General features: G+C 40.2%; 2 long non-coding RNA genes across 2 annotated transcripts; one reads left to right on the top strand and one right to left on the bottom strand.

The window, feature by feature from the left end:
• The first annotated feature begins 299 nt into the window (after nucleotides 1-299).
• On the top strand, nucleotides 300-1,779 carry LOC124259450. Its single transcript, XR_006893837.1, has 2 exons — nucleotides 300-484; nucleotides 1,336-1,779. It is a non-coding gene; the product is annotated as an uncharacterized LOC124259450 (long non-coding RNA).
• Nucleotides 1,780-4,714: 2,935 nt separating this feature from the next.
• LOC124259451 lies at nucleotides 4,715-8,405 on the bottom strand. The gene is made up of 3 exons (XR_006893838.1): nucleotides 8,341-8,405; nucleotides 6,889-7,095; nucleotides 4,715-5,849 (listed from the first exon to the last, which is right to left on the bottom strand). It is a non-coding gene; the product is annotated as an uncharacterized LOC124259451 (long non-coding RNA).
• Nucleotides 8,406-9,131: the final 726 nt, after the last annotated feature.

The raw sequence follows: 9,131 nt of genomic DNA, 5'->3' as shown, positions 1-9,131 counted from the left end.
TATTTAAACATCAACCACATATGGTTAGCAGAGTGGGAATAATAAAAGGAAGCTGGTAGAAATGAAATGAGTTAATCAAACAATGTCAATGTGTTGCTGCCAGCATCTTAGCAAGGTCCAGGGCTCTTTTGTTAGATGTTGAATATTTAGGTGTCTCTGAATTCAAATGCTGTAGGCAAAAGCAACTTGTTGTATAACAGCAAAGATTATCATAATGACCTGGGCTTATGGCGGTGTTGAACACCGTTATCATGATTTGTGCCGACGAAACAGTTTGTTTATTAATTTTCGGTGGTTTGAAATGGCCGGCATACACCGGAGAATCCTGAGAGGAATAAGCTTCGATTCAGAGGTGTGCCCATTAGCCGTGTTGTGAAGAAGGGTAGAAAGCTTCCGGCTGATTTTCTGTTTGAATGGGCTTATTGGGCCTAAAGGCTGGACCAAGCACCAAGGTTCTCCTACACAGATGCTAACAAGAACAAAGGTAACGGCAACTGCCTCTTTCCACGTTTTTACGTGTTATTTAGTGAACATTGATCAAGCTCAGTTTGACAGTAATTTAGATTTTATTAACCCCAACCTTTAAGTTACTTGGCTATAAGTAATATAGTAAATTTGCTTGGTGATATTCGACTTTGTTGTTTTATTATTGATTGCAGGTTGGCAGATGCTACTGTTCAAGCCACAACTTCATGTTATCCAAATAGTCACCACAGCTAAAAAGTACAACAGATTGTGAACAAATAGCGAAGGCCTTTCACACTTTACCCACCCACCTAGCACTACAGATATATTGAGGACAAGTAGAATTCAATGATTGTAGGTCTTTTGAGGGGCTATCACCTTAAGTTCTCAAGTGCGTCTAATCACTGCAGCCAGGTGACAATGTAATCTACAGTGTTTGTCTGTCCAGGACAAGCCACAAGTTTTGAGGAATAGCAGGGATGGCAATTTTCCCTCGATCCATTAGATTTTGTTCAAATTGATCAATTCTGTGAATCATCTGAACCCACCATTCGATGGCCCTTAATACTAAGTTTTCAGCTGAATTTTTCCTGTTACCATCCCCTAAATAGTGACCTTAGTTTCCACCTTTAGTTTCTTCTGCTTTCGCATTGAATTGCAAATATCTAAACATGCTTTTTCCTTGGAAATACACAATGCTGTACATTTTAGAAAGTGGTCAAAGATGGAACGTTATGTTACATGCTTTTTCCTTGTAATTTATGCCTTTGCCATGGCAATTTGTATATCATACATTATGTATAGTGTTTGTATATCATGTTTGTGTCAACATGTAAGTGTCACTAAAATATTTTCATTTTTGTTGTACAGGTATCACCTGGTCCAAGACTACTCTGTTCGAATACTTAGAAAATCCCAAGAAATACATCCCTGTGAACAAAAATGATTTTAAGCTGGATCTTCAACGAAAGTGCAGGAGCGCAGGTGACGACCTTTATTAGCATTACCTGGAGGAGTCTTACAAAGTGATAATGTCAATCCAGGAAATTATAAACTGTACAGTCTTGTATCAATTTGCAACTAGTGTGTCCTCAAGGATGAACTGTTAGAACACATCTTATCTCCATCATTTTACCACTCAAAGGAGGCTGTGCCCCAATTTGTGGACTTTAGAGCATTGGTTTTCATTAGCTGTCATACTTAAATTTTAACTGATGTCTTGATTTTAACTTATTGGCAAGTGCCAGATATAGAGGAAACGGGTAGCGAATGTTTGTTGCAAAAAGAAACACTATTAAACTGGATCAGCGCTTTTAAAATGATTTAGGTTGTTTTCAACAGTGTTCATGCAGAGATGACGGTAGCGCTTTGCAAGACCTTGTCAGATTGAGGTGCTGCCTACTGCATGAATAGGGATAGGCAGCATTGAACCCATCAAAAAGTGCACCACGGAGTTCTTGCAAACACTGTCACTAAAACTACTTTCCAGAGTTCTCTCTAGTAACAGTCAAAGGGTGGAAATAACCCATTGCCCGGCCATCGAGTCCAGTGTTTTTCTGTCGGGCAGCAAGCAAATTTGTATATATCACACTGTACGGTGTCAGTTGACTTTCCAATGTTAATTATGTTGTTTATTTAAAAAATCAACAAGAAAACAGCTGGTATAGTGGAAAATTATCAGAACCCAAGTGATTTTACATGTGCCACTGTACGGAGTACACTAGCAATTTTAAAGTTATTTACACCCCTGAGGTGCAAAACCACAACACTGTGGGATTGGATACGCACTTACAATGATTATTAGCTAAGCCAGTTCTAAACTAAAAATCAGAAAAAATGAAATTTTGTTAACTGAAGTGCATCTCCAGGCACATTGTATGAGAGATTATATTTATTACATGCCTAAATAATACTGGTGGCCGGCTGGGTAGGTAGCGGAGTTGGTTAAGGTGTTTGGCTCGTCACACCAAAGACCCTCTTATTCCCCATGTTGGGTGCAGTTGATATTGAAGCCCATTTCTTACATTGTCGCCTGCCGAGATATTGCTGGAATGTTGCTAAAGCCGGGCGAAAACTAAACTCACTCACTTCTGCCAGCGATGATATTTTTATTTCCCGCATGGCATGGACAAATATTGCGAAAGTGAAAGCAGAGTGCTGTAGTGTATACTTGATACAAACCACTTTCAATGCCAATGTTGTCATGCTGGGTGGCGGGTTCAGTGTTTTGCCCGGTACCTGGCTTCCAGGGGCAAGAGTGAAAAGTTCAATACTAGAAGAAGTACTTCTGAGTAGCATCACTTGCTTGATCCGATTGTTAGTAGCTACGCGAAATGTCACTCATTAATAATAAAAGAAGTTGTACATGTATATCCATAAAACTCTTTGTTGTACAAAGAAAAATACGCAAGAAATGATACTTCGGGAGAATGTTTACTTAATATGAATAGGTTGATATTAGTATATCAGTACATTTTGCACAATGAAATGAATTGGCTCAATAGACTGATTCACACAATAGTCAAAGTGATTCCGGCGTTAAATATTGACTCAATGACGGACCCGGGTACGGTATGATTTATCATTCATGGTAAAGGATTTTAAGTGACATTCATCAAGATCGATCATAGGTCTTGTGCACTTATAGGCTGTTTGCAGTGTACACGTACCGATGAATTTCACTTTAAATAAATAAGTAAATCAAATAGAGTGAAATTTAGATTGCGAATCCATATAATTTTACCTTGCCAATTGAACATTTAAATCTCAGAATTTTATTCAACTTAAGATAACAGTTGGGTAACAAACGATCATAGATTCGAATCGATATTATTGGTTTGCGTTACAAGGGGGTAAGCGTAGTAGTTGGAACAGTGAAACAAATGCATGTGCGGTACGTGACGAGCGTTAACTTAGACTACCATAGAAACCAACCCTATTGTTCTCGGTGTTACATTTAATGTGGATACCCATAAGACCCTGGTTTAGGATGGAGCTGCGGAATTAAATTATCCCAGTTAACATGCGGTTGGCAGCATGCCGTTATATAATAGCAGTAATCTTAAAATCACATGCATTAATGAAGCCATTTTCCTCTAATGAATAATTCCATGTGATGAAAGTTCCCAGGCAATGTTTGTGGTAGTCCTAAACTCTAAGGGGGCCCGTAAACCCCTTTATGTATTCACCATGTTAATTATGGGCATATGGCCCACACTCAGATTATTGCTTGTAGTTTCTGTAACACTTGATTCTTCAAACTGCATATGTCAAAAGAGTATGTTTCCTTTGAAGGAGATAGAAAGTAGAAAAGTACTCCCTCGGCATCTGTAAGTTGAAAGAAAGATTTAAAAGTTACATTACGTTTAATGTTAATCTATCATAAGCCAAGTATACTGCAATTACTTATCACGTATTGAGTATTAGGGGTGAAAGCGGTATGCGACGTGGTGATGGTAATTATTTTTGCCTTTGCGGTTGCCGTGATAGCGTTCAGAAATTTTGGTTTTCCATCTGTCATTTAATGACCTTTTAAAATGCTTTCAAAGGTCTAGAAATCTGATGTCATTTTGTCAAAATCTATGCAGGTCTCTGCTAGACCCCGCATCTTCCCTGTAAGTAAGTTCTCATATGCCGGAACTGAAATGGACTGAACCGAAGGCCTTGTACCGCTATAATCGCGTGCACGGTTGTTGAAGTAAGAGTGCACCGCTTTCACCTGTAATCAGTAGAGACTATGCAATGTTGAAGACCACGCGCAGACATATGGTAAAATATGCGGGTATTCGTCTCTACACAAACAAACAAGAAAGCATGTAGGATGTTTAATCATTTTATTGTTTATATACACTATATATACAATGTAATCATTCTGTACCATCTCACATAAAATGTCGAAGTTTTACACAAACATAATTTTCAAAACCAACTACAGTCTTCCATGTTAGATCTAATTTATAACTGATTTTTGACATTCGGAGTGCAAGTAGAATTTTCAGAAATCAGTTTTAGAACTCTTGATAGAAAGACCAATCAGTCCGAGGTAACAAGATTGTTTTGTTGAATTGCACTTCAGCTAAGAAAATCCCCTTGTGTCACAGATACCATGGTAGTACAAAGCCTTAGTTTAAACCAATGAACTATATATACTTTCGGTTACTTAGAACTCCTGTTTAGAAACATTTGCGTTTGCATTTGAATGTCATGATGAGTTGGTTGGGTTTTAGCTTTTAGGCAATATTCCAGCAGATATTATGGTAAGGAACCCCAAAATGGGCTTCCTGCGTTACCTATTTCAAGGAATCTAAGCCGGGTCTTTAAGTGTATTGACGGCTTAACGCTTAACCACTGGGCTACCCACCTCCCCAAGCACCTTTTTGAAATGAACACATGCCAATCAGGCTATCTGTTTGCACTTAATTCTTAAATGTGTAAGAAAAATGCAGCAAAACATAGATCTCCATTTCCTCTATTTGGGGTTGACATCCATAAACAAAATCATAAAAGCAAACCTAATGGGACTTAAAGTTATCGAGACATCTTCATTGCTTTCTCCATGATATGCTGTGCTAAAGATCTATCACCTTGATGAATTCCGACCTCACACCTACAAGATCGAAGTCACACATCTCATACAGGAGGTGGCGGTGGTGGTTTAGGAGCTTCATAACTAGGAAGTGGGGTTGATAATAGCGCATGATAACTTGTAGAGGTGTAATCAAAGCTGAACAAGAGCCTTGAGGGCAAGGCCAGAGTGAAGATTACTACCTGTGGAATTTTGTCAACACTGGCCCGTGGGTGAGAACTGGAACTATAATCCATAAAGGAACTGTGGAATCTTCGTGAGGGTGCTTGCCCGAAGTCATACTAGAACATTCCTGAGGGAATGCTTCTGCGTAGTCCCATATTGGGATCACGCTTCTGGTTTGGTGGTTGAACACCTTGAAGGATGTTCTGATCTGGAGGAAAGAGAACACCTCAAACATGTTCCCATTCTGGTCTGGAGGTAGAACACCCGAAACATGTTCTGGTTCTGGAGGTGGAACACCTTTTGAAACATTGTTCTGATCTGGAGGTGGTAATAATCTTGCAGAAACGAAGTTGATTCGGTTGGGAGGCGAAACACCTTTGAACAAGTTCTGGTTTGGTGGCGGAACACCTGCAGAAACATGTTTCTGGTCGGTCTGGAGGTGGAACACCTTAGAAATGAAGTTCTGGTCTGGAGGTTAAAACAATCTTGAAACATGTTCTGGTCTGGAGGAAGAAACACCTTGAAACATGTTCTGGTTGGAGGTGAGAGACCTGCAGGGTCAATGTGTGGTGAGTTATCACGACGGCTTGCTGATTGCTAGTTTTGGGAAGTTTAACAACCTGCCAATTGTCACCTATAAACCAGAAATACACCAGAATTAGTAATTTAACAAGAGGAACAGTGTCATCAATTATCCTGCAATGGCAAAATACTCTTCATGAATATGTCTACTGGTTTTGATTATGTCAAATGAATGTTTTGGTGTATGAAGGGTGGATGTTTGAAGGAGAGTTTGAAAGTTTTTAATAGTTCGGGAAGGCAGAAACTAGTTTCCCGTCTAAGTCCAAGCTTCGTTGGCGTAGATACCGGGAATTATTTTGTTCGAAGTCGCGAAACTGCCGTAAGGGCACCAGGTACCGCCAAGCCAGTCTGTGTGCCTTGAAGTTTAGAAAAGAAATAGTGAAACGGTTTTAGAGTTCTGTTCGGGAAAAGAGCACTGCCACCAATTCAGTCCAGATCAAACTTGTTGGGCCATGGAACGACAATAAAAATATTTTTATTAAAATTCCCAAACTACCACAAAGGCACCAGTTTACCACAGATATTAATTGTATGTGCCGAGTTTTGACCTAACGATTTTGGAGTTCTGCTACGAGGAAAGAGCACAACCATCAATTTCAGTCTAGTCAAACTTGTTTATATGGAAGCATCAAAGATATTTAATTCAGAATATCAAAACTACGAAAGCACCAGTACACCACCAGATCTATCCATGTGCCAGAGTTTGGTGAAGAGAAAAGAACAGTTTAAAGTTCTGCTCCGGAAAAACTCAAAATGTTCCGCAGACTGCTGGCGTGAGTCCATTTTAATACCAAGAAAAGCGGCGTTGAGGGATAATAACAACAACCACTCCAACAACATATTCTCCCCTGGATCCTACACCTCAGAAGAACTCATATATTTTCATGATTTACAATATAGTAAATTGCTCTTGGCGTAGACGAAAATATTAGTAGCCTATTACCAGTGTCAGTTGTGGTATGCAAAATCTCAAGACATATTTGTGCCACATCTTCTCATACTGACAATTGTAGTCTGCAATCCCTGAGTTAGCGAGTCACTGATTTGTAAAGAATTACATTACATTTGACACTGCTACTGGCGACACCTACACTGGCGGAACTGTGTTTGAAGATATTGCTGATCCTGGTGAACCGTCTTGCATCTATCCCTGGGGTTAAATTCTGGACAGTCTGCATCATATCACTGACATCGCTGTATTTACTTCTGGCGGAAGGACAACAGAGCCCAGGTTAAGGCGTGACACCTGGAGGGCCACGCGACTGCCTCATCTTCTGTGAGGATTCGTTGAAGCTGGACTGAAACAAAGAAAGCACAAAAAGAGACATGTGAAAAAATAACTTGAGATGAGGATGAAGATCATCTTCACACATGCAGGTCTTCTATCTCATTGCGGTATGCTAAATATCCGGGACACGCATTTCTAGCATATAAGCTCCTATTTTGGAGTTAGCGTCATCAGTTCTGCACTTTGCACAGAACAATCAACCTGTGAGCTTGTATTATCAACCAAGTCAAACTAAAACAACATTTATCAATGTTAATCGCTTTGAAGAAAATACTATTAAATCACTATGAACATTTTTCTTCACACTACAAAATACACTATTACAGGCTGTTATGTAACAGGGAATATTGTTACAATTATTTCCAGGAATGACTGAATAAGGATTTTGGTACCAGGTGGTTAATTAAATTGAAGGCAATTCGTCAGGCTAATGATGCAACATCGAGAAGAATTATCAAGTTACTTTTCGTACGTAAAGGCCTTTCAAATTGGGGTGGTAGAGAACATGTTGTTGATGTGCAGAGATGCCATCATGCCTGTTCATGTGCTGAGCTGTCATTATGCTTACTCTGAAGTGATTCAGGGTGGTGGATCATCATGCTCTATACCTGGTTGTACTAAGATTGTCATCATGCCTGTTACTGGTTATTAAGGTGTCACCATGCCTGTTCCTGGAGTTCTAAAGGTGTCATCATGCCTTATTCCTGGTGGTGCTGGGGGTTGATAAATGGTGCCTGCTCTGCCGATTACGCTGGGGTGTCATCATGCCTACTGCGGATGCACTGAGGGTGTCATCATGCCTACTCTTAGTTGTAATGGTGGGTGTGGTTGCCCTGTTCCTGGTTGATCGTTGTGCCTGCTCCGTGTACTGTGAGTTTCCACCATGTCTACTCTGATCCGTGTCATCATGCCTATGCAGATTGCTGAGGTGTTATCATGATACGACTATGCTGTGTCCATGTGGTGTACTGAGATGCACTTCTAAAGGTATCATCATGCCTACTCTTAGCTGTACAGAGGTGTCATGTCTATTCCTGGCATGCCGTGGTGCAATCATGCATTTTCGGATCACGGCTCATGCATCATCATTATCTTTATTTTATGAAGTGTCACCATGTCTTATTCCCGATGACACTGAGATGTCATCATGATCATTACTCCTGTTTGTTTGTTTACATTGTTTAACACAGCGCTCAGCGATATTCTAGGTATTGACTGTTCATGATGTATTGAGGTGTAGTCATAGGTGTATTACCACCTACCGAGTCTGCAGCATGTCTCCAATCTGTCCTCCCACTCCGGCCTCAGTCATCTGGAACAACACCACGGCAAATGCAAACAAACTCATCATGAAGCTCTGGTAATGAATAATGATAGAGGCCAACCTTTTAGGTACCGAGGTTGTTATGTCCATCGGAGTAAGATAACAGTCACCATTATCATGCCAGGTTCGTCAGACTGCCATGTAACTGACATATGAACACAGCCTTAGGCTAAGTTCCCTGATTGGAAGAGTGTGGCAGGGACAAATATGTTATGATCTTGTCGATCAACAAACTCTCAGAGAAAAACTGAAGTATGTTTGTACTACAATTCATCAACTGGAGCAGCCTCATCCCCCTCCTTTGGTGAATGCCCCAAAGTTGATGCAATCAAAGAGCCATCTTTTAGGACCACATATACCAAGTCTTATCAAATGCCATTCATAAAACTACACAAGTTTTTGGACAGCTGCATTATACTGAGTGACCTTCACCTTGCATATCATCTAATCAATGTCCAACTGATTCTCATTGTAGAGAAGATAAATCCAGGTATGAAGTCTCTGAGTGTCATAGGAGTGGTTTGCAAAAATAAACTTCTGAGATGAAATTCAATGCCGCGCATTTTTTCACTGATGTTTGGCTGGTGGAATTTAAAAGAAGATTGGTGGTTTGATCCTTGGATGCATCATACCAAAAAGGCGCCAAGGTGACGCGTGTTATTCCCGGCCTGGTGCTTGTCGGTGAGGACAAATACATCCATACGACATTAATACGGTTTCAC

This window comes from Haliotis rubra, unplaced genomic scaffold, assembly GCF_003918875.1.
Source record: "Haliotis rubra isolate DU_JTF1 unplaced genomic scaffold, ASM391887v1 Scf721, whole genome shotgun sequence".
Taxonomy (NCBI): domain Eukaryota; kingdom Metazoa; phylum Mollusca; class Gastropoda; order Lepetellida; family Haliotidae; genus Haliotis; species Haliotis rubra.
Note: the sequence above shows the minus strand (reverse complement) of the source record. Positions and strands in the feature narration are given on the sequence as shown.